The sequence below is a fragment of the Rhinolophus hipposideros genome, assembly GCF_964194185.1.
Source record: "Rhinolophus hipposideros genome assembly, chromosome: 2".
Lineage (NCBI taxonomy): Eukaryota > Metazoa > Chordata > Mammalia > Chiroptera > Rhinolophidae > Rhinolophus > Rhinolophus hipposideros.
In genome coordinates, this window is record NC_138048.1 from 4,347,664 (window position 1) to 4,375,565 (window position 27,902).

The window sequence follows — 27,902 nt, forward strand, 5'->3', positions numbered from 1 at the left end:
GAAATACTATTATGCTGCCGAGTCCTTTAGGGTCTATCAGAGCATGAAATCAATATCACCATTAACTCGAGTGCAATCAAATATTCTTTCCAACGTCTGTCGCTTGCTGTCATCTGCATTGGTAAATTCACGACACTTTTCTTTCACATACTTTCTTTCTGTACATTTATGCAAAATTCACACAATCATCTAGAGTGATCAAAGTGTCACTGTCAAGCTAAATAGGATTACATTTAAAATAAAAGATCTGACTTAAGTAACAGGGACCTGATTATCTCACTTTCCTTTCTAACTCTGCCTATATACGTTCTGTTATAACAGAAAAGCAGGGTGATGGAATCACAAAAATTCCAGTGTTGTGAAGAATAATTCAGTTATTGATAACACAGTGTAGAGCACACTTGAAGACTCTGGTCACTGAAATTTTGCCAACCTCCTGGGTTGCGGCAAACATTCAGAGTAATAAGACACTGAGCAGCCTGATAAAGGCCAACAGAATGATAAGGGAAAGAGCTCAGGAACAAATTAGTAAACTAATTTGTTCAGATGAGAAAAACGAAAGGAAACGTAAAAGACACAGAATAATTGAGATGAAATGGCATTCATCAAAGAGAAGGTTAAGATAATTAAAAGAATGGAAGGGAGGCGACATTTAAGATAATAAATAAAAACTCTCACAGCCTGGGATAATGCCAACATCCTTAGAAGAAAGAGTAGACCAAAGACTGAAAAAAATGAATTTAAAAGACTTTCTTCTCTAGATATATGTTGGAGCAAATGTCATAGTATTGGGTATTGGAGATGAACTCCTAACCCCATTCCAGTGGGTATTAACCAGATTTACTTTAAAAAAAAAAAAATAAAATTAGATTATCATCCAACTTCTCATTGGTAATGCCAGATGGAAGAAGACAGTGGAGAAACACAGTAAAATTCTGAAGCAAAAAAATGTATTGCCCAATTTCCTGAGGACATACTTGTGTATAATAGGGGGGGGAAAAGCTCAGGAAATGTGGTATAAGAAGTAATTGTATACAGGTAAACCATCAAATACTTTTTCTTACATTTTATTTTAAAATTAACTATTCTAAAACATGCTTGAATTTATCATTTTAACAAATTTAAACTTAATTGCAAACTGGAAGCAAAACACCAGAAGAACTCAATGAGAAGAAGGTTGCTGGAGCTCTGTAGAGTTGAGCACATTTGAAAAGAAGGAGAAGGCTGGGGGGAAATAACTCACAAATATTCTTGTCTTATTTGGGGGGAGGACCTCTAGAATGGAGGGAAACTATGGGTGTGAGAGTTCTGCTAAAATTTTGTAGAACTTAACATACAAAATTAGTGTAACATACTTAATTAGTGTAACATACTAATTTGTGTAGAAAATGTAAGGGTTAAATCCAAGCAGATAAATATTTACAATATATCAGAATGAATTTTCCTATTAATGACTTCTTAGAACAAGTTTAAAACCATCATTTAAATTTATTTACAAAGAGAGATGTTAAAAACAAAACAAAAATTTCTTTTACATAGGAAGTTTAAGAAACGTGTGTGTGTGTGTGTGTGTGTGTGTGTGTGTGAGAATGTGTGTGTTTGTAAAATATAGGCAACAGGTACACAAACACTAATACTATCCAAAATAGAAATCATGATAAATGTGTGAACTGCTACGAGTATTTTATACCATTTCCCCCATATATGTATATATATATTTTTTTTCACTTGCACTTGATGATCATTTTAAACTATAATAGAAATAACAAACTATGGCATGTTTGTTGTAGTAATTATTTCTTTTGAGAAAAGTTGAAAAGGTTAGATCAGTAATTGAATATGTTTTGAAAAGTAAATGTAAAATAGAATAAATCATAAAAGCATTAAAAAAATCATTGAGATTATAGTCTATGGGAAGGTTTTTAAAAAAGAAATAAAATACTAAAGCAAATAGGGGAAATATTCATTTGATTGCATAATTTTTTTAAGTTGGCATAATAAAATAATCCATAAATGTAAACGAAGGATAAATAAAAGTATACAAAGAAGATGGTTATAATAACAGAAAATTGACTAATTTTTTATCATGATACTTTCATAGACTGTGAAGTGTGATTAAATTGGTAAATATTTTGAGGTATATTTTGGCATAAATAAATAAACCATTTGATCCATTATTCATCAAAATGATGGTAATATCCATCACAGGGGAATGGCTATATGGACACTATGGAATACTCAGCAGGAAAGAAAAGCAAATGATTGACCTATATGTACAGATGTAAAGAGCTCTAAAATATTAAATAAAAAACAACCAAGGGCAGAACAATATCTACAGTATTTCACCATTAATATAAAACACATTAACACACAGAAGCTGTATTTTATATGGGCACTATAGAGACACGTAAAAAATTAAAAACAAATTCTGGGAGGATACATAGCAAAATGACGTTAACGATTATCTCTGGGGGAGGGACTGAATTGGAATGAGTTAGTAATCAAAGGGAATATTCACTATGTCTGCATTGTTTAAATATTTTAATATTAGAGTGTGTTAATGAGCTATTAATACTATATAACTAAAAATTAAAGCAACATGGGTAGGATTAAGATTAAAACACCCAAAACTAAAAGTTAAATTTAGGGGATGAGTCATCAGTGGCTTTTAAGTTGCCTTCATTCTGGATAGAAAAACGTTTCCAATTATTGTAACTAAGAATACAAGGCATTGATGTTATAAAAAAATTAATGTTCTTCCACGTGTTGAAAAAGACAGGTCTACATACACGTACTTACAGAAACTGGCTTTCCCCACATTCACATGGAATCCCAAGTGTTATTCTCAGGACATTGTGCCTTCAGCTTTATTGCTTCGGGCCTGCCCTCAGCTGCTGTTATCATAACCTTATAGGTGGTGTTGAATAAAAGAGGAGTTGAAACGCTCTGATTCCTACATGCAGAACAGAGACCTAAGAAAACTTGAATGTAGCCTCAATATGGAGCGTTATGTCTAGAAGTAAAATTTTCAATATAAAGTTAAGTGTTTTAACATTGACATACTGTTGCATTTATTGTCTAGAATCATCCTTACACAAGCATTTGATGTGGATGAGAACAATGTTTTTATCTTTGAGAGCAGAGACTTTTATTTTGAACAAAAGTAGTTTACAAAAGACTTAGAATGACAAATAAAATCTCACCATCTCTCCCCCCACCAAAACAAAACAAACAAACAAACAACAACAAAAAACATGACTATAAGAATTAAATGAGATGATGGATGTGAATATGCATCTTAATATAAAGTATTTGAGCATTCGCTCATTCATTAGTTCAACAAATATTGACAAAGTACCAAGCACGGGACTGTCGTTTCAAGACACAGAGATGATGAAATCACAAGGCCTGTCCTTTCAGGATTTACAATTGATTTCTAAGTCAATTATATCCTCAGATGATAATGTAACACAGTGTATGTCTGACATATAATAGAAATATGTAGTTGGCCTGATGGTGTCTATTTTTCTGAGACTTCTTTGACGTGGTGATTTATGAGCTAAGTCTTAAAGAATAAGCAGGGTGAGGAAAAAGATACCATAAGCAGAGAATAGCAAGTAGAGTTCCCCCTGTTTTTCATGCAGTGTCAGCATTTCCTGCTCTTTTCTACTTTTGTACCTTTGATCACACTGTTTTCTCTGTGTGGAAAGGCTTCCCCTTCACTGCCACCTCAACCCCTGCTTGACAGTCACTCAGAATCAATTCACACGATAGCTCTTCATGATGACATCTCAGAATTATGATTCTCTCCTACCCCATTGCATTGCTCTTGGAAACGGTTTATCCTTAATATATGAACTGTGCATATGTCACATGCTCTTTGGGTGATCATCTCTTTAAGAGCAGGATCCTGCTTAGTTATCCTCGTGTCCCAAATCCTTGCTCAGTCCTTTGCTCAAATTAGAGACTACATAATATTTCCTGGGTTAACTTTTCCTCTTAGTGACCTAGACTTAGAACATGGTTAGGCCCAGCATAAATAGTCCTGTGTGGTGGTCAAATGTCTGAGTTAGGGGAAGGATGCCAGGTACGTACGAGGGTCTCACTGTGGATGTACATGGACATCGATTTTTGTCAATCATATAAAGAAGCCTGCCACTTCTATCACAAATAAAATGTAAGGCGTACATGTCTCTCTTCTCTGTCATATCCAGTGTTCTCTGTATACTAAGGGACAAGGAGGGACAAGGGAATATAGTTTAAATGCTTTTTGATGGAAAGTTACTTCTTTACTGCATGGTATCATGGGGACCATATAATATCTTATCCAGGCCCATTGAAAATACTTTCAAGTAATATTTCAGGATTTTCTCATTGTCATTCCCATTTAATCTTTTCAGGATCCAAATGGAGTAGATTATATTAGCTTGATTATTTTTATCGTACATTATGTAAAGTCTTTGGTTTAATAATCTCTGTGTACTTATTTGCCCTATCATTGGGTAAGACATATAGTTAGCAAACTGGGATTCTTCAGAGTTAAGTGACTTTCTATACTTTCATATCTATATACATTTTTCATTTCTATATCACTCAAATACCAAGTTTTATATATATATATATATATATATATATATATATATATATATATATATATATATATATACATATATACATGTTATTTGTAATAGATGTTCAGATAACTCTCAATATATATTTTTTTAAAATTTCTGGGGTCATATTTTTAGGTAAGTCTGTGTAATTAATTTTTCATAAAACATTTAAACAACAAAGAAAAAAACTCAAGGTATTTTTGTCATCAAAGGAAACTTAGGAAAGTAGGCTTTGAATCAATTTGAAAGTTGAAAGTTGATCTAAATGAATTCTATTCTAAACTTAGCTGTGCTGTGGGTGAGAAAAAAAAGCTGCTATCTGAAATGAGGTCAAGTTCATAGCTGGCCCAAAGGCAACTGTTCTCAAGTATTTCAGAGTTTCGTTCCTGCACCTGCCATCTGATAGTACCAGAATTGCTCACTTGCTGACCCAGCTGTCACGTCTATCACACGCTGAGACTCAGCTAGTTACTTACAGCACCTCTAAAAAGTAGCCCAAGACAATGAAGGGAGCGCTGACATATTTGATCTTGGGTCACGTCATTGTTTGCCCACTGGTGCAAAGTATTATATTTAGGCATTTATGGTATGCCCAAAGTGGGTGGTGGAGCATCTGATGCAGCAGAATTCATGATCCAATTGCTTTGTAATGCCATCCACTTTTAGTAGCACTTAGGAGTTCTTCAGAAGGGCATATACTGACTTTGCTGATTTATTTTTTTGTAAATTCTCAGAAATGAATTTAGGAGACACTCAGTAAGTAAATCATTCCTCTTGTGAAAATGAAATATGATGTTTTCTTACTCAAATTACTGCTAAAGATTAATAGAAATATCATAGCCCTAGTGCTGTCAGAACGTGTTTGCGTCATGCATATTTATAGGGTCTACTTGTCTGGGATGAATGACCAGTAGTGATCCCTGCCATCCCAAAAGGTACAGGGTCCTCTGATTTGGCCCTTTCAGTGTCAGAGACGTGTCATCTTGGTGTGTTTCTTACTTTATTTACTAACTTGTTCTCTCTTTTTCATTAACATTTTTCTCCTTTCTGCAAGAAATGGGGGCATCCAAGAATGGGGGTATCCTTCAAGGTTCTATAACCTCTCTCTACCTTCATTAGGATTTCTGTCATAATGATGTTGGTTAGTAAAATTGCTTAAAGGAGCCCAACTCTTCCGTCCCCCATGTCTATGTGTGTCAAATGACAGTTTACTTGTATTGTTTTCTCCAGAAATTACAGAATATGTTCCTTGACATGTAATTACTCAAACATCTGAATTTAGTTAAGTGGAGATTCTTTAGCATTATTGTTTCTCTGGCTTTTCTCATTCCTGATGACTCCGATCCATGACATGCTGGGATTTAAGAAGCTTCATTTTCCTGTGATACTGTTCCAAAAATGTGCTCCTGAGACCTGAAAAATGCCTCCTCTCCGTGTTTTTTCTTTGTTCAGCTGTGGCCATTCTCTTTGGCTCTGGGTCTTAGCTACATTCAGCCTGTCTGTACGTCACTACCTATCCTCCCGCAGTCGTGATGGCAGAGAAGGGGGAGAGAGAAGAGGGACAGAGGTTGCTGTGGTGAAAGGAAAGGTAGTGGTATAATGTGAGATTGTACAAACTTGCACCTTGGGATAGCAACATTATGTCCAGTTTGTACACTGAATAAAAATAATTTTTCACTGTATATAATTCTAGATCTGAGAAAGAGAGTCTGTGCAGTTTGAACACTGCTTGGAAAAAAAAACACTTTTTTTTTTCACTATGCATAAGTTTCTGAGCCTCTGACACATTCTATGCAGTATTTTTAAGCATAATTTCCTCATCCCCACCCAGCAGCCAAGGATTTTGCTATTCGTCGGTTTATTATCTTTACAACTTAGCCACACTGACACAAGATATGTTCACAATAATATTGTATAGAACGATAATAATACAAACTCATTCTCTTCTCTGGCAAATACTAAAGAAGTCCTAAATTTTACTATGTTCGTTGACTCATAGAATGGAAGTTGGACTTTGTACACTTTAGTGAAATGAGTATCGTAGAAACAAATGCTATAGTTTGTTCTTAAACTACTCATCTGAGGGAAATCAGAAACATAATACTAATGGAGCTTGTTAAGTAGGAACTGATGGAGCAACAGTTAATGACCTACTTTGCCTCCCATAGAGTGTCATGTTACTGTATTACTTTACTTTTCATTTATTGAGAAAATGGCATGTAAATTATTCAAAGTTGTATAAGGATGATTATTTGGTAGGTCCATCTGAGACAAAAGATCATCAGAATAATCTTTTGTCATTTGTATGCATGCACACAAGGACACACACACACACACACACACACACATTTTCCCAAGATTTCTGCCAAAAATGAATATGCAAAGTGCTTCTTCATAAAACACAGTAAATTTAAAATCTCTCTTCAATTTCAATGTGATTAATTATACTTACTCTTTTCTCTAGATAAGAGCTGCCGATATATACCTTAATAAATTGATACAATGCCAATAATTAGGCTTTTCAGACTTCTTTCAGTATCTGAGAAATTATCAGGGTCTTTCATAGCAAACTTGAAAAGTTAGATTTCCCCTTATTCATTCACTATCTCAATTTTGTTTTTATTTTCTTTAAATTTTAGATGATCAGATAAGATTTCAAATACACCCCAATTTATGTAACTGCTGCAATAATTACGATTTTAATGTTATCCCAACAGAGCTTTGATTTACAATGGCCTTAGTGTATTGGTTTAATTAATGCTCACAAACGTTGGAAAATAAGAAAACAACATAGATCCTTAAGCAGTGCAACACAAAAGACACGAGCTGTTATTTGAGCAGGAAACATATTCAAACGGTATTCCATTTACCTCTGAGTAACACCGCCCATCCAGTGGGACTGCGGGTAATCGTTCCTGGTCTGATGAGGGTACAGTGACTCTCCCACTGTTCTCCATGCTCCATGTCTTGGCACTTTTCCTCACAGATGGAATCATCTTTTTAAACAGGTGTGTATTACTTTGGAATTGATGGTGGTAATCTTTTTTTTTGGAAAAGATGTTGGTAAAAATTGACTTTTCAAATCCCGATACACAAGGTCAGGAAGCCTTTATAATTCCTGTCATGATGTGAATGTGAAACCATGTACTGTGTTAGATACCATAAAGTTAGTTTTAAAACCATGATGATCCATGTGTCCAGTTCCAAAAGATCAAAGCACATGCGAATAAAACACTTGAGATCAAGCACTTACTTCCTGAGACAGCACACTTCTCTAAATAAACGCAAAGGTACTTCTGGTTCCAATGATTTTAATTTACTAAGTTGTTAAGTCTCTGAGTCTTAGATTTTTCTAGGTTTAAATATATTCTCACATGATGAAAAGAAATCATTTTTTTTTCCTCATAATCTTAAGTTGATTTAACGGTATCAGAAACTTGTAAGACTTTAGGAACCATTACTTAGATCTATTTTCTTTGGATGTTAAAATTAAAAAAAAAAAAAAAATTTCTTCACCTTCTTTTTTTGTAACTGGTAGGCATTTCCTTGCTTCTCCTATGAAATTTTATTTGTAAAGTCTATATTATCTACTATTTAAAAAACACAGAAACACTTCTCACTCTTTATTAAGGAAATACACAGACACACACAAAACAACAACAAAAAATACAAAACAACAACAAAAAAACCAAAAAAAATAAAAACTAAAAATGTAAAAAACAAAGAAAACAAAAAAGACAAAATAAAACCCCCAAAAACAAAAAAAAAAGGAAACACAAATAAATAAAAGAACAAAAAACTGAATGTTTAAACCACTACAACAGTGAATTTTAAAGAGAGAATTTTACATTCAAAAATGTTCCTAAGCAATTTTAAAGACAATTTTTATAAGATTCAAGAGGGATAACTGAAATTCTGTATTGATTTTTTTGTTATACTGGTCTCATCTAAACCAGACTCTGATGATTAGTGAAAAATTAAATGACAGTTTTGGCATGCATGCATGTGCACACACATACACTGTGATAGACATGGTGATTACCTCTCCAGGGTCCCCATTGACTCTTAGCATTGTGTAGCAGCCATTTGTTTTGATTGTATTGAGACCTAACTCCAGTTGCTGGATTGGCACTGGTTCAACTAAACTAATCATCTATCAGGTGGCCTCACTGGCCTCACTGATTGGCTCAGGGAACAGGTCATCACCTCATCACCTGTGTTGGCCCAATCATAGTAAAACTCAGAAGTGTCACTCAGTGGTAGTGGTAGTGGTAAGTGATGCTTCCATCTTCTTTTAAAAAGCATGCTATGTAGATATAGAATTGAAGATGCTTCAAGCTCTTTGCATCCTTGAACAAAGATATCTTGAGTAGGAACCTGATAAACAAGGAAAGATCAGAACAAATAAAACTGCCAAAAAGTGAATCTGGTATCTGATCAAAGCATATTTTAGGCTTACCCAGTCACTAAATTAAGTCCCCTTGGTTACATAATGCAAATTGAGCTGGATTTTCTGTTACTTGTCATTGAAAGTATTTTAAATTACAAAATGAGTGAAAGTTCATAAAATATTCCCTGATTTATTCTATGCATCTATAGTTATCAAACAGTTGGGAAGCTTTTCCATTTTGTTGTTGGCTTTCTATCAAATTTTGCCCATTCCATCAGGTAAATTTCCACAAAATTTACTGAGGGCTAGTATATTCAAGACACTATGTCAGAGAGTAAGTCACACAAGATAATCAAATATATATCCTGAATCTTCGATGTACATAGAGAAAAAGCACTGTATGAGTACATTCACAACAATAACAAATACTAACCATTCACTTGAGGGCAAAATGCAAAAAAAAAAAAAAAAGTTAAGAATATGTTATTGGGCACATGAATTCTAATTCTGAAATCATGGACTATTTCAGAAATAGAGTTTCATTTGCGCTCAATCTATAAGGAAGAGAATATTGCTATAGCTAAAGAGAACTGGAGAGGCCAATTTAGACTACAGAATATTTGAGTGCATGCATGAAGACAGTGAAATTCTGAGCATATAGAAGGCAGACCCAGGATACAGTTTGGCCTGGTGAAAAATATGCAGTAAAAATAGAGGAAGAAAACATATAACCAGATGTGCTAGGTCCAGAGACTGCAAATCAAAGATCTGTGGACTGTAATTAGTTCATATGATGGCTGCTTAATGTGACTTAGAGATGATTTAAAGTATTTAAATGACTTCAGTCTTGGTCTGTGATCTTCAGCTCCCACAGTCTCCACCACTGCCTCTTAGGAGGTCTGACAATTAAGTTCGCAAACTTCTTGCAACCGTGTTGTTAACCTTTTTTGATATCAGACGGATTAATCATTATGTATTTGTATCAAGTGGACAAACAGTTTACTAAGTTTACTATTTTGAAGTGTTGAAAAGGCTGCATAAAAAAGTTAGACGACCTGAACTTTTTGCCAACAATTCATGGCGTTTGCATCACGACAATGCACCAGCTCACACGGCACTGTCTGTGAGGGAGTTTTTAACCAGTAAAAAATAACTGTATTGGAACACCCTCCCTACTCACCCGATCTGGCCCACAATGATTTTTTCCTTTACCTAAAGATAAAGGAAATATTGAAAGGAAGACTTTTTTTTTTTTTTGAAAGGGAGACATTTTGATAACATTCAAGACATTAAGGTAATATGATGACAGCTCTGAGGGTCATTCCAGAAAAAGAGTACCAAAATTGCCTTGAAGGGTGGACTAGGTGCTGGTGTCAGTTCATAGGTCCCCAAGGGGAGTACTTCGAAGTTGACCTTATTGATATTCAGCAATGAGGTATGCAGCACTTTTTCTAGGATGTGTTCACTAACTTTATCACCTCACCTGGTATATGGCACCAAGCAGCTTCACTCAGGTATAGTGTACACTGACTGGGACCTGGCAAAGATCTTGAAGACTGTGAACATTATTCTGTAAAATGGTTATGGGGAACATGGATATGAGGTGACCTCAACTGCTTTCACATAGATAATTCAAGTAGCAGTGTAGAAGATATGGGGCTACTGAGTAAATTGACATTAAGGATGCTAGTTAAGAGGCTAATACAATAATATGGGTTCCATTTTAAAAAATAAAAAAAGCCATGATTTAGACTAGTGGCATCAGGAGTGGGAAATAGAAGACTGATTCCAGACCTCTGCAGAGTAGACTGAGCAGGGCTTTCTGTTAACATTTTAAGAAAATAAACAAAATAAATGCAAATCATTGAGAGGACCCCTAAAAGGACATACAGACACCACAAACTGCTTGTGATTTATAAATGAGGATATCTCAAATGAATAGCATGGATTCTATCAATACCTCTAAATTTTTTAAATCAAAGTGAATGTATTAGTTAATATAATGGAGTGCTTGGTGTAGCCTAGGACCTAAAATAACCACTTTGAAGGAAACAAGCAGTTTTTGCCCCTTGGAGTCAGGCTGGACATTTTTACATCAGGGGTAAACTGCTCTGAGCATTATGTAAGCACTTTAATGTGATTTTATTTTTACATATATAAAGCAAAAATTAAATCATTTGGTGGAAATTTTCACTCAAGTCCTGACTGGGACAGAAAACAATTTCAGTGACTTCTAATTAAGATGTGATGCGTGTGTTGCATTTGGTATAGGAATAGGAGTTTGATGTGTCTTTAGCACAACTATGAACCATAAATGTAGAAAAATTCTTTCCCTCCTCCACATCTAGATTTAGACTATCTTTGACTTAAAAGAAAAAAAAAATTGTCTTCCTTTGATATGTGAATGCTTGTGTAAGTATTTGGTCACGGAAGATTAAGAGCGGAGATCACGTGGCAATGCAGACTATTGCAGGCTAGACTGTCTTCATCTCTTGCCAATGCATACAATGAACAACTGACCTCAGCTTGCCAGGACTTCCTGAAGTCATTTGTTGTTGGGCCATATGTGGTCTCATTTGACTTAATAATACAGAATCTTGAAGGCCTACAGTCAACTAATCTGATTATCTTTATCCCAAAGGCCATGAGACTTGATAACTCTTTATGTGAGTGGGTAGAGTTTCCCTTGCAAATAGTGGAAGTTCCCATTGTCAACTTCTGGAAAAAGGTAAATTGTATAGTAGATGCTAAACAAAGTCAATCTTAAACCAAACAAGGAAAATACTTCTCTTGCTGGGCCTTTGGGCGACTTCTGGCATCCCAATGGATAAGTGATGTCTACAATGTTCTGTCCTCACAGCCCTGCTCAGCTCCTGCAGACTCATGCCTATGGCTTCTTTTATGAAGTCAATCCATCTCATATTTTGTTTGTTTGTTTTCCCTTTTCATACTGACTTCTCTTTTTCCCAGCATTATTGTCTTTTCCAAAGAACCCTGCCTCCTCGTGATGTGCCCAAAGTAGGGCAGCTTCAACCTTGTCATTTTTGCCTTCAGTGATGTTTCAGGTTTAATTTGCTCTAGGACTTACTTGTTCATATTTCTGGTGGTCCAGGGTATCTGTTGGTCTCTCTTCCAGCACCATATTTCAAATGAATCAATTTTTTTCCTATCAAACATTCTGAGAGTGGAAGTATGTTTGTGTCTATCATATGAAGGCTGACCAGGAGCTAGACATGTACCATGGCAAGTCTTATCCAATTAATTTCCCAGTGTTTCTCTTTTACCAACATATAGCTTATGATTCATTCTACTTAGCAATTTATACTACAATGATAATCATCTGGGAAACTCTAATTTTTTTACTAAACTGTTTCAATACTAATTGAATACTATTATTGGATCATAATATACACTCCTACATACTGGTCTTTTTTTCTCTCAGCTTCCTTCCCTATAGTCACCCTTATTTAAAAAGAAGGAATTTTCTAAAATACAAATCTATGCATGTCACTCTTCTTCCTAAATTGTTTTCAATGACTCCCATTTCTTTGTCATGAAGTGGTTTTTGGAAGATTTGGTGACTAAATAAAAAGTAGTTGACAAAGATCTTACCTTCAAAATTTTCTTTGTATATTCTCAAGAAAAATCATATGCATGTGAAACATCTTATGAAACATTTTTTTCACAATGAGGATAACAGGTAAGATATATATGTATATACATATTTATGTATATGTATATTCATATATGTATACACATATACATTTATATATTTAAAATATTAAAATCATATATATATGCATATATACATATATACACATATATATATTTAAAATATTACAATTCACAGGATAAAATTTGTAAAGCTCTCTTCAAACAGCTAATTTTTGAATTAAGATCATGAAGTTTTGTATCTATATCTTCATTGTGGTTTTTGTCAGTGCAGACAAAGAAGAAAGGTTATTCAGTTAGTATTGTGTATTATTATAGCAACAGACAAGCTAACAAGTTGATTGTTTTTACAAATGAGGTAATCACATATACATATTCAGTTTAAAAGTAGTAAAAAGATACAGTGTATTGTGGTTCTTAGAAACAATGCTTTCAATGCTAATTTTTCCATAAATTATATTAAATGTTAGAAATCATAATTTTCTGGTACTCTGATGTCTCCCATTATTTATAATTTCTCTGGGTGATAGTGAATCAAAGCTGAAAATCATGGGGTTCCTTTAACATATCATGGTCAAATTATTCTATCATGTGATATAAAAATGTGCATGTGTATTATAGTACATTTTTATCACATAAAAATCCTGTGTTTCAATTTAATTAGAGAAGCCATCAGAAAAATACAGAACAGTCTCTCTATCACAATACTTTTTCACACACAGGCACATACACCATACATTTGGAGGCTGTATGTGTTCTTTTGATTACCTTAGATTCTTTGCTTTAGTACATAAGCTTTTGAAACAAACCAAGTGGTTTACAAAAAAAAAAAAAGAAAAATGGGGAGCAAGTTTTATTTTAAATTAAAAAACAAAACAAAACTGGTTTTACAGTTATGCATTTAATTTCCATTGATCTCAACTCCACTGACCCACAGGTAATTTCAACCAACATAAAAATTCACTCAGTAAAAATTCAGCTACTTTTCTACCTTTTAGAAACAACTGAAATTAAAGCTGCCAGTTTGATAAATGGGTATATGGAGACAGGGGCTATTTGGAAATTATCCTTATTTTTGTAGTAATTAGAATATTGATAACTGTTTTAGAAACAACTGAAACTAAATCTGCCAGTTTGATAAATGGGTATATGGGGACAGGGGCTATTTGGAAATTATCCTTAATTTTGTAATAATTAGAATATTGAGATACCCAAAGCAATGTTTTGAAGTTGGCAGGTCCAGGTAATACTTACATTTATTATCCCATTCTTTTATTATAATTGTAGTAAGAATTTAGTTAATTGTCGTTATACTCGTATGCTTAAGAGCCTGTGGGTAAAACAGTAGAAGACAGGGAAAGCAATAAATAAACAAGAGGACATAAATTCCGTAGAGAAAAATGAAAAATAGGGAGTACTGGTGGTTATAATTTTTTGTTTGTATCAGAGAATTAGAGGACTGGCTGATTACATTGAGTGTGTAAACAGGAGAATGGTAGGAAATTGGTCACAGAGTTGGGAGTCAGCCAGACTGTGTAAGGCACTGGAACCTTTGTCACAAACTGTTTGCTCACCAAAGTGGATGCCTCCTCTGCCTGAATGTAAAGATATTTCCCAGTTTTGTTGTTGTTGTTTTTCCATTATATGGCTACCTGACTGACTTACACCCAAAAGCATGTAAAGTAAGGTAATATAGTCTATTTCTAGCCCTAACTTATAAGAATCACCAGGTTTGATCATGGTGTTCTTTCTGTATTTGTTGACAAACAAGAGATAGATAAACCCAAGGACCATGGCGGCTCCATTCTCAAAAGGGTGGAGATGCAAGACTGAATTTGTGGTGTTGCACACAATGGAGAATAGAACTACCTTCCAATCAGAAGTATATGTTTGGGATTTATGAGAATAAAAAGCAAACATCTATCACATTTGAGCCATCATACATTTCTGACTCTGTTTGATGCAGCAGCTTTGATTACCTTAACGTTGAACCATTGAAAGGAATTAGGCTTGTATTCTGAGACAGATAGGAAAACATTCAGAATGGTTCCTGCAAAGGAGTGTCATGATTAGATTTAAAGTTTAAAGTGGATGACTTTGCTCACAGTATAGGAAATTGATTACAATGGAGAAAGGATGGAAGGAGGGGGTTTGGTTAGAAGACTATGATTTCTAGTCTCGATACGATGATGATCTAACTGGATTGGCAGCACTTGAAGTGGTAGAAAGTGGTTAGATTCTGGGGTGGGGGGGGGATGTCTGTATAGCTAACAATAGTGCTGAGAGCCTGAAAGTGAAGTGCATGAGAAAGAAAGGATTCAAGAATTATAATGTATTTGTTGGAGCAACTGAAAAAGGATGCTGGCTTTTACTGGCTTTTTCTTTGACTTAAAATAGCAAAATTGGAGGGTGATCAGGAACTCAATTAGAGATGCCTTTGAGACACTACGCATTGGTGCTGAACAGACATTTTAATGGACCTGGAGGTTCTGGTTCAAGATCGCAACCTAGGAAGATCCTGAACTCATCTCCTCCCACAGACACACTTGTCTACAGCTACATATGGAACAATTTCCTCAAAAACAAACAAACAAAAACAAAACCCTGCAGGCAGCCTGAGTGATGACTATACATTAGGCAAATGAGAAGAAAACCATATCAAATCCATAAACCACACCCCTACAGTGGTGACTCACAACAAGGAGAACTCAAAATCCAGATCTTCTCCATGACAAATTAAGGGTTCAAAAGCCACATCATGCATCTCAACTTTTAAGACCCGCACCTGAGAGATGAATCCTTAAAACATCTAACTTTGAAAACCAATGGGGCTCGAGTCTCAACACCTACAAGATTGTAGCAATCTGGGACAGGGCTCTTAAAAGGCCCATGCATTTGGCCTTACCCACCTGAGACCCAAGCTCAGAAACAACAAATGGCACCCAGATGGTGTGAAGGAACCCTACCTGCTTATATGAAAGTATTAGCCTGAGGGGCAGGCATCTAATTTAACACACACAACTAGGAGCTGCTGGAACACTCTCTGCGGACAGAGATTGATGGGCACAATCTTTGAGTACCTACTTTACCATGTTCCAGAGAATGAGTATCTTCTAGAAAGGAGCTGTTACACTTGTCCAGTGCCCTGATCTTTGCCGCTGCTGCCCAGGTGACCCCTCTTGACTGCCTGGCTCTGGAGCCCAGGAGAGCTTCTATTACTCGTCCATGGAACTGTACTAATCAGTGTCATCCAGAAAGGAGCTCGTAACCCTGTCTAGTTCTCCAATTTTTGTGGCTTCTGCCAAGAGACATCTCTGTATTTGCGAGCTCTGGTGGCCAACTCTGGGGCTTACACTGTCTGGTCCCACAGAACTATTAATGGAGGAAGAGTTTTTAAACAGCTACCACCCCAAAGCATAACAAGAGGCAACAGAACTAGAAGCTTGATCTTTATGTGAAGGAGACCTATTAGCTAATTATCATTGTTGCCACATGAGGACCAAGCTTTTAATTAAACACAAGGTAGGGGGCAAACTGTAATCCTTTTCAGAGAACTGCACGCTCTCATTCTGCCATGCTCCAGAGTGCCTTTATCTCCTGGATAAGAGCTTTGTATACAGCTGGTACCCTGGCTTCTGCATCTGTTGCCCAGGGGATTTTCTTTGATCACCTAGCTCTGGTGGCCAGGAGGGCTTGCATTGCGAGTCCCACAGGACCGTGGTAATGGGAGAGATGGCTGGTGGAAGATTTACACAGCCAGGGCACTGAACAGACAGTAGACTGAGGCACACTTTTTGTCTTTCTGTGAAAGAGGCCTTTTGGATTGTCCGTAGGCTTGATGGGCAGGGTTCAGATCTGGCACACATCTAGTAGAATATGGAGTTATTCTTTAGGAATAGAAGCTGTAGATGCTATCTTGGCATTCTCCTTCTGCCTTGCTCCAGCTCACCAGTATCTTCTTGGAAAGAGATTATATACTGGTCTGGCACCATGTTTTTACTGAGTACCACCCAGGGGACACTGTCAGATAGCCTGGCCAGTGGAACTTACACTTGCAGCCCCAAAGGACTATATATATTTGCATATTCTTAAAATCTGCTACTTGAAAGCCTGGCTTCCAAACAGTCTGAATCTATGTGCCTCCCCTTTGGTACATTGACAGGTTTGGCACATCCTCAAGTATTGGAAGCTATTAAAAATATAACAGGTTTTTGGACAAGCACAAAGGTTTCAGGAAAACAGAGAACTGGGGCAGGTTTAAAAACAAGTTTCATCTCCTACTCAAAGCAACTCCTTCAAGACTGGGAGAGATAATTGTACAGAAACCAACTCAGAGAGTCAAGGAAAATGAAGAAACAAAGGAATACATTCAAATGCAAGAGAGAGAGAGAGAGAGAGAGAGAGAGAGAGAGAGAGAGAGAGAGAGAGAGAGAGAGAGCCTCAAAATAAAACTTAATGAAACAAAGATAAGCCATTTACCTGGTAAAGAATTTAAAGTAAAGGTCATAAATTCCTCAGCAAACTGGGAAAAAGAACTAATGAACACAGTGTGAACATCAACAGACAGATGATAGATATAAGAAAGTACAAAATAAAAGTCACAAAGGTGAAGAATACATTAACTGAACTGAACAATACACCAGAGGGGTTCAGCATCAGAATAAAGGAAGCAGCACTAAGGATCAGTCGACTCACAGACAAGGCAATATAACTCACTCAATAAGAGCAGCAAAAAATAAAGATAAATAAATGAATGAAATAAATTAAGGAGCTTATAGGACAACACTGAATGAGCTGATGTTCACAATAGTGGATCTCAGAGAGACAGGAGAGGGAAAAAAGTTTCAGAAATCTTGTTTGAAGAAACAATGACTGAAAACGTACCTAACAGACATCCAGATTAAGGAAGCAGAGTGATCCAAAATAAGATGAACCTAAAGAGATCCACGCCAGGACACATTATAATTAAAATGGCAAATTTCAAAGACAAACGGGAATAAAAAGCAGCAAGAGAAAAACAACTTGTTTCATACAAGGAAATGCCATGAAAGTATTTGCAGATTTATCATCAGAAACTTTGCAGGATACAAGGGAGTGAAATGATGTATTCAAAGTGCTAAAAGAAAATAATAATAATAATAATAATAATAAACTTCCACCAATAATACTCTATCTGGCAAATTTAATGTGGAATTGAAAGAGAGAAAAAGAGATTTGCAGACAAGAATAAAGTAAAGGAGTTTATAACCAATAAGCTGGTCTTATAAGAAATGTTAAAGTGACCTCTTTAAGCTAAAAATAAAGGGTGCTAATTGGTAACACAAAAATATATGAAATAATAAGTCTCACTGGAAAGACAAAAACATAATAATGATAGTGTGTTAATCACTTTTCAAACTAGTATAAAGGTTAAAATACAACAGTAGTAACAATAACTGTGATTATAATAACTAGTTAAGGGATACAAAAGTAAAATATGACATCAAAAACAAAACATAAAATGTGTATGGTGGTAAAAAATGTTAAGATTTACAATAGGATCAAAGTTAAGATATTATCAAGTTAAAGTCGACTGTTATACATATAAGTTGTTATATGTAAGCCTCATGGTAACCACAGAGCAAATACTTATAGTAAATACATAATGGATAAAGAGAAAGGATTATAAATACACCACTAAAGAAAGTCATCAAACTGCATAGAAAGAGTGCAAGGGAAGAAGAAAAGAATAGAGAGGAACTATGAAAACAGCCAGAAAATAATTAACTGAATGACAATAAGTACATACCCATCATTAATTATTTTAAATGTAAATGGGCTAAATTCACCAAGCAGAAGACATAGAGTAACTGAATAAATAAGAAAACAAGACCCATCTATATTCTGCCTATTAGAGACTCACTTTAAATTTACTGAAACAAACTGACTAAAAGTCAATGGATCGAAAAAGATTTCCCATGCAAATGTAAACAAAAAAAAGCTGGTGTACCTGTGTGCATAGAAGATAAAACAGACTTAAATAAGATAAAATAGAACTTGGAACAAAGACTTTAATAGGCAAAGAAGCATGTTACATAATGATAAAGGGGTCGATCCAATGGAAGTATGTAACATTTATAAATACATATATATGCACCCAACATAGAAGCACCTAAAAATATAAAACATATTAACATACTAAAGGGAGAAATAGACACCAATGCAATGATAGTAAGGGATTTTAATATTTACATCCATGGATAAATCATCCAGACAATTAATAAGGAAACATAGTCCTTAAATAACACGTTTGATTAGATGAATTGAACAGATACATACAGAATATTCCATGCAAAAACAACAAAACACACATTTTTTTCAAGTGCACATGGGACATTCTCCAGGATAAATTTTACGTTATACAACAAAACACATCTTAACAAATTTAAGAAGACTGAAATCATATCAAGCATCTTTTCCAACAACAACAGGATGAAACTAGAAATTGCATGAACAAAATTAGAAAACTCCCAAATATATAGAGATTAAACAACATGCTACAGAATAACAAATGAGTCAGTGAAAAAAATCAAAGAGAAATAAACGAAAAAAAAGGAAACATAGCATACCAAAAGTTGAGGGACTCAGCCAAAGCAGTTCTGTAAGGGAAGTTCATAACCATACATGCCTAAGTCAAGAAACAAGAAAAGTCTCAAGTAGACAACTTAATTTTACACCTCAGAGAACTAGAAAAAGAAGAATAAAAGAAGTCCAAAGTGCAAAGAAGAACTTTTATTGAAATAGAATTAGAGTATAATTAAATTAGATAAAATTAAATTAGATACAGTATAAAATGACAATATAGAAGATCTATTAAGGAAATAACTGAGATTAGAACAAAAATAAATTAGATAAAGAACAAAATGACAATAGAGAAGATCAATGAAGCTAAGAGCTGATTCTTTGAAGAGATAAACAAAGTTGACAAGCCTTTAACTAGACTGACAAAAAAAAAAGACAGAGACTACAAATAAATAAAATCCTAAATGAAACAGATTCTACAATTGATACCATAGAAATACAAAGGATCATAAGACTACTGTGAACAAACTGGACAAACTATAAGAAATGGATTATTTTCTAGAAACATACCACCTACCCAGACTGAATCATGAAGAAATAGAAAATCAAACTAGAATATTTCAAAAGAGATAAATATTTCAAAGAGATAAAATTGTAATAAAAAACCTTTCAACAAATAAAAGCCCAGGACCAAATATTTCACTGGTGAATTTTACCAACAGTCAAAGAAGAATACCAATGTTTCTCAAACTCTTTCCAAAGATAAAAGAGGAAATAACTTTCCCAAACTCATTTTATGAGGCTGGCACTATCCTAATATCAGACATGGACACCACAAAAAAAAAAGAGAAAATTACAGTTAATAACCCTGATGAACATAGATGTAAAAACCCTCAACAAGATATTAGCAAACAAATCAACTACAGTAAACAGATTGTACACCATAATAAGGGATAATTTACTCCAGGAATGCACGGATGTTTTAACATCTGCAAAAAAGTCGATGTGATACACCACATTAACAAAATGAAGAATAAAAATTACATGATCATCTCAAAGATGAAAAAAAAGCACTGGAAAAAAATCAACATCCATTTATGATAAGAGCTCCAATTAGGAGAGTGTACAAGGGATATACCTCAGCATAATAAATGCCATATATGCCAGACCCTCGGCTAACAACATACTCAATGTTGAGAAGCTTAAGGCCTTTCCTCTAAGATCAGGAACAAGAATAATTCCCAGTCACAGTACTTCTGTTCAATGTAGTATTGGAAATCCTAGCCATAGAATTAGGGGAAAAAAGGAAGAGAGAGAGAATAAAAAGAATATAAATCAGAAGAGAACAAGAAAAATTGTTACTATCTGCAGATGACATGCTAAAATGTATAGAACGTTCTAAAGTTTCCATCAAAACACTATTAGAACTAATAAACAAATTGAATAAAATAGCAGGATACATTTTCAATACCCCCAAATTAGTGTATTTATATACACTAATAACAAAGTATCACAAAGACAAATGGAGAAAACAATCCCATTTATAATTTCATTAAAAATAATAAAATACAAATAAATTTAATCAAGGAGGTGAAAGACCTGTACACTGAAAGTTATGACTGATTTAAAAAAAAAAAAAAAAAACTAAAGAAGACACAAATAAATGGAAATATATTCTATGTCTATGCCCATGGACTAGAAAAATTACTATTGTTATAACGCCCATACTATTCAAAGCAATCTACAGATTCAGTGCAATCCCACTCAAAATATCAAAGGCATTTTTTCGAAGATACAGAGCTAATAACCCTAAAGTTTGTACGGAACCACAAAAATTCTGAGAAGCCAAACCATTTTTCTTGAAATAGAAAAACAAATCTGGAAAATTTTAAGCAATATTACAAAACTATAATAATGAAAATAGTATAATATTGCCATAAAAGCAGACCATAGATTAATGGAAAAGAATAGAGAGCCAAGAAATAAACCTAAAGATATATGATCAATTAATTTACAACAACAGATTCAAGAATATACAATGGAGAAAGTCTCTTCAATAAAAAGTCTTCAAAAAAACAGTCTCTTCAATAAAAGCTGTTGGAAAAACAGGACACCCACATGGAAAAGAATGAAACTCAACCAATAACTTATGCCATAAACAAAAATTAACTCAGAATAGCTTAAAGACTTGAGCATAAGACATGAAACCATAAAACTCCTAGAAGAAAACATAGGTGGCAAACTCCTTGACGTAGGTCTTGGCAAGATATTTTGACTCTGACACCAAAAGCAGCAAAAGCTAAAATAAATAAATGACACTACATCATACTAAAAAGTTTCTGCACAGCAAAGGGAACCATCAAGAAAATAGACAACCTACTGAATGGGAGAAGATATTTGCAAACTATATATCAGATAAGAGGCTGATATTCAAAATTTATAAATAACTCATACGATTCAATAGCAATAATAATAACAATAACAGTTTGATTAAAAATGAGCAGATTTTTTTAAATTAAAGTTTATTGGGGTGACAATTGTTAGTAAAGTTACATAAATTTCAGGTATACAATTCTGTATTACATCCTCTATAAACCACATTGTGTGTTCACACCCAGACTCAGTTCTTTTTTCATCACCATATATTTGATCCCCTTTACCCTCATCTACCACCCATACCCCTTACCCTCTGGTAACCACTAAACTATTGTCTGTGTCTATGAGTTTTTGTTTTTCATTATCTTGTTTTATTCTTTTGTTGTTTTTGGTTTATATACCACATATCGGTGAAATCATATGGTTGTCTAATTTTTCTGTCTGACTTATTTCGCTTAGCATTATAATCTCAAGATCCATCCATGTTGTCACAAATGGTCCTATTTCATCTTTTCTTACCAGCGAATAGTATTCCATTGTGCATATATACCACAACTTCTTTATCCATTCATCTATCAAAGGACATGTTGGTTATTTCCATGTCTTGGCCATTGTAAGTAAAGCCTCAATGAACATTGAAGCTCACTTGTCTTTATGGATAAGTGTTTTCAGATTTTTGGGGTAGATACCCAGGAGAGTGATTGCTGGGTCATATGGTAATTGTATTTATAATTTTTTGAGGAACCTCCACACTGCCTTCCATAGCAGCTGCACCAGTCTGCATTCCCACCAACAGTGTATGAGGGTTCCTTTTTCTCCACAGCCTCTCCAACACTTGTTACTATTTGTCTTCTTAATGATAAGCATTCTAACCAGGGTGAGGTGATATCTCATTGTGGTTCTTATTTGCATTTCTCTGATGATTAGTGATGTTGAGCATTTTTTTCATATGTCTGTTTGCCATTTGTATGTCCTCTTTGGAAAAATGCTTCTTCAGGTCCTCTGCCCATTTTTCAACTGGGTTGTTTGTTTTTTTTGTTGTTGAGTTGTATGAGTTCCTTGTATATTTTGTATATTCGCCCCTTATCTGAGGTGCTATTTGCAAAAATCTTCTCCCATTCAGTTGGTTGCCTCTTTATTTTGTTGATGGTTTCTTTTGCTGTGCAGAAGCTTTTACTGATATAGTCCTATTGATTTGCTTTTGGTTTTTACTTCCCTTGCATTTGGACTTAAATTCATAAAATGCTCTTTGAACCCAAGGTCCATAAATTTAGTAACTATGTTTTCTTCTACGCAGTATATTGTTTCCGTTTTTATGCTTAGGTCTTTCATCCATTTTGAATTAATTTTGGTACATGGTGACAGCAGTCCATTTCATTCTTTTGCACGTGGCTATCCAATTCTCCCAGCACCATTTATTGAAGAGGCTGTGATTTCTCAATTGTATGTATTTTGCTTCTTTGTCAAAAATTGTCAATATCTATGTGGTTTTATTTTTGCTGTTCTCAATTCTATTCCATTTGTCTATGTGTCTGTTTTTCTGCCAATACCATGCTGTTTTGATTATTGTTGCTTTGTAGTACAAGCTAAAACCAGGGAGTGTGATACCTCCAGCATTGTTCTTTTTTCTCAGAATTGCTTTGGCTATTCAGGGTCTTTTGTGGTTCCAAACAAATCTGATGAGTTTTTATTCTATTTCTTTAAAAAATATCATTGGGATTGTGATGGGGATTGCATTAAATCTGTATATTGCTTTGGGTAATATGGCCATTTTAACTGTGTTGATTCTTCCAATCCATGAGCACGGAATGTCTTTCCATTACTTTGTGTCTTCTTCAATTTCTTTCAAAAATGTCTTATAGTTTTCAGCATATAGATCTTTCACATTCTTGGTTAAGTTTATTCCTATGTATTTTATTTTATTTTATTTTATTTTTTGCTGCAATTGCAAAAGGAATTGTTTTTTTGTATTTCTTTTTCTGAGATTTCATTGTTAGTATATAGGAATGCAATAGAATTTTGTACGTTGATTTTGTAGCCAGCAACTTTACTGTATTCGTTGATTGTTTCTAATAGCTCCTTGGTGGAATCTTTAGGGTTTTCTACATATAGCATCATGTCATCTGCAAAGATTGACAATTTAACTTCTTTGTTCCCAATTTGGATGCCTTTTATTTCTTTCTCTTGCCTGATTGCTCTGGTAAGGACTTCCAACACTATGAATTCTACCAAACATTCAAAGAAGATTTGAAAAGAAATGTTGTCCCCAGAAGGCATACAGATGGCCACCAGGTGCCTGAATAGATGCTCAACATCACTAATCATCAGAGAAATGCAAATCAAAACCACAATGAGATATCATCTCACACCAGTTAGAATGGCTATTATCAGAAAGATAAGAAATAACAAGCATTGGGGAGCTGTGGAGAAAAGGGGACCCCAGTACACTGTTGGTGTGAATGCTGTGGAAGGCAATGTGGAGGTTCCTCAAAAAATAAAAAATAAACCTACCCCATGATCTAACAATTCCACTTTTGAGTATTTATCTTAAGAAAATACAAACCCTAATTTGAAAAGATATATGCACCTCCATGTTCATTGCAAGATTGTTTACAATAGCCAAAGTATGAAAACAACCTGTTTATTAATTGATGAATGGATAAAGAAATTGTGATATATAGGACATTATTTTTTGAAAAAAGAATGAAATCTTGTCTTTGGAACAACATGGATGGAACTTGAGGGAAATATGGTAAGTTAAATCAGTCTGACAGAGAAAAACAAATACCATATGACATCTCTTACATGTGGAATTAAAAACGAAAACAAAAAAAACACAAGTTCATAGATCAGTGAGTGGTTGGTAGAGGCAGGGGGTGGAGGTGGAAAAAATGAGTCATGGAGTCATAAAGTAAAAAGGAAAACAATGCAGTATGTATAAAACAGACACACATTTTGAACCAAAAAGTCTGGAGTCCAGAGGAGAGATTGACACTGAAGATATAACTTTGAGTTTCAAGATGATATTTAAAGCTGTGAGACTACGTAAGAGGTGAGTGCAGCTACAAAAGGGGAGAGGATAAAACTAATATGAGGGGCCACTGCATGGCCCAACTGGTTAGAGCAAGAGCTCTGAGCAACAGGGTTGCTGTCTTGATTTCCACATGGGCCAGTGAGCTGCGCCTTCCACAACTAGATTGAAGATAAGCTGCTATTGAGCTCTGAGCAAGAGCTCTGAGCAACAGGGTTGCTGTCTTGATTCCCACATGGGCCAGTGAGTTGCGCCTTCCACAACTAGATTGAAGACAAGCTGCTATTGAGCTCCTGGAGGGGTGGCTGGATGGCTCAGTTGGTTAGAGTGCTAGCTCTCAACAAGAAGATGGCAAGTTCAATTCCCCCATGTGGTGGTGGGCTGTGCCCCCTGCAACTAAATATTGAAAACAGATAAATCTTGAAAACTGGACTTGGAGCTGAGCTGTGCCTTCCACAACTAGATTGGAAGATGACTACTTGGAACTGATGGACCCTGGAGAAACACACTATCCCTCAATATTCCCCAATAAAATATATTAAGAAAAACAAACAAACAAATGGAAAAACCTAATATGAGCTTCACTCCAGTATTCAGAGGACAGGGAGAATAAGAGAAACCAAAATGGAAATGCAGTACTGTGGCCTGAGAAGAATATAAAAATATGTCAAATGTGATCTTAAAAGCCAAGTAAAGAAGTTTATTTCAAAGATAAATGAATGAGAAAACTGCCCAATGCTGCTGCTAGGTCAAGTAACGTGAGATGAAGAATTGATCATTAAATATTATTCATGAGTGATTCTGTCAACAGCTGTTTCAGTGGAGTAATGACACAAAAGTCTTACTGGGGTACATTCAAGAGGAAAGAGTTCAGGGAGAGACATTAGAAATGTGTGCATATAAAAGTCAATCAAAAACTATTATTGTGAATTGGAGTATATAAATGTGGTAGCTGGAGGGGCTGTTAAGTAAAGGGAAAGTTTTTCACTAAGAAAATATGAGAGTATGTTGGGAATTACACATTAGAAGGGAAAACTATGATTCAGAAGAGAAAATAAGCAATTGCTGAAGTAATTGTGGTGGCAAGAGATTATGGGATCTCATGCAGAAATAATTAGTGTAACTAGGAATATTGAGATCCTATCAGAAGGGAAAGCAAAACTAATTGGCATTTGTGTAGGCAAGAGAGTAAATGTGATGGGAACTTTTGCAAGCACTGATTGTTTTGTATTTTCTCAATGAAATAGAAAGAAGGATCAACAGCTGACACTGAGAATGTGGGGGAAAGAAGTTGGAGGTCTGATGGGAATTGAGGAGGCACAATAGTCATCCAACACATGGGGGACTGAACATATTCTAGAAAGTACAGGATTTTTAGATATTATTATTGTTAATAATCATTATAAGGTGGAACCAGTTTGCAAAGTTGAATAGTTTTGTCCAATTATTAGGTGTAGACAGACAGTTGAATTAAAAAAAAAGGTGTTTCACTAGATGTGTACCACAAAATGAATGACAGATGAAAGAGTTAAGAGCATATGAAAATATTAATAATGACAAAGAATGTAATTTAATCCAGCCAAAAGGGAATATGTGAAAATAAATTTAGTAAAACAGTATGCAAAATAGTGAAAATGTGGTAAGACCAGTGGACTTTCAATTCTAGTGAAATAAAAAAAAATGTTGGAATTATGGTATAGGAAGATGTTTTATGGAAATGCAGTAGGTGTTGGTCAGAGGGCACGACAATTGAAAATGATATTATGGAGCGTAAATAATTATTAATAGTGACAAAGTCTAAGGTATGACCATGTAAAATGGTAACTGATATAGGGGGAGAGAGAAGGTGATTAGAAGAAACGAGAGTCTGAGTTATCAAAAAAGATCACCTATCTAGCTATTGGATCCATAAATATTATGGAAGGGATTGTGCTGCAGAGATAGAGACAAAAGCAGATATAACGATCTTCAAAAACGAGGAGGTGACCAAAGGATTTGTCAGTTACTGCAACAAAGACAAGTTGTACTAGCTTTGAAGTTGGAGGGTTTTTTGTTTGTTCGTTTGTTTGTTTGTTTTTACGCAAGGAAACAGCTGAAAGCAGAGCGCCTATTCAATTGCAGAACTAATGAAATGTTAGGTTAAAAATGAACAGAATCACTGACATCACACGAGAATGAGGTTTAAGTTAGAGAGGAAATTAATGAAAAGAATGTTCAATAAAAAGTTTAAGGATAAAGAGATTTTGCTGGAGAAGGAACAAGAGCTCTAGAAAGTATGGCGAGAAGGTTTGGAATTAAGGTATTGGTGGGAGAAAAGTTTTGGTGTAAGTAAAGAGCAATTTGCAGATGAGAGTACAGTCATACAGGGTGACCTGTGGTCTTAGAAGCCTATACATTCATGCAGATGGTCCTTATGTGCACTTGGTAGAGAAACATCCTTGTTTTAACCTTCTTTATTGGACTGCTTCTCAGGGATACCATGCAACCAGTCTTCACTGCATTTCTAACATAGGTACTGTCCATCTGATACTTCTTGTTTCATCATCTCTTTCCAGGTGGTATTAATGTCTTATAAATTACTTAGTGTCACTGTTCCATATAAGTAATATATGATAATTATAATAATTAAATTGTTCTGTACACTTCTGTTTCACACATAGAACATCAAGCATTTTAAATTATTTGAGCCCCCTCCAGGAACTGAAATTTTGTCATCCAAATAGGGATTAAAATTAAAATTCATAAATCAACAAGCAACAAGCACTGGTGAGGATGTAGAGAAAAGGGATCCCTCATGCACTGTTGGTGGGATGTTGTCCTGCAGCAGCCTGCCCTTCTGTCCCCTCGTACCTACCCCTGAAGCAAGGAGCGTCTGTGAGACGGGTCCTTTCAGCGACTTTGCTTCACCTTTGTGCTTACACCTTATGTCTCCCTGTTTGGCCCCAGGGGATGGCTGGTTAGTCAGTGAAGGGTAAGATTCCCCATGTCGGGGACAAGTCAAGCCAGGCACAGCCGAGAGGGGACCAGCAGAAGAACCCATGGGGTTGATAGAGGTGGGCATAGACCCCCACCTGCCCCCGGCTAAGGAGAGCTTCTGCCTTTGTGGCTGCATTCCTTCCCACAACCTGCTTGGGAAGAGATTCAATGATGTGTTAGCATCAGTTCTCCATCTATTCATATCAGTAAGTTTCAGCATAAAGGTTTTGTCCCTCCCAGAGGTATATCCTGAAACTGATGGTTCAGCTGCTTGCAGGCAAGG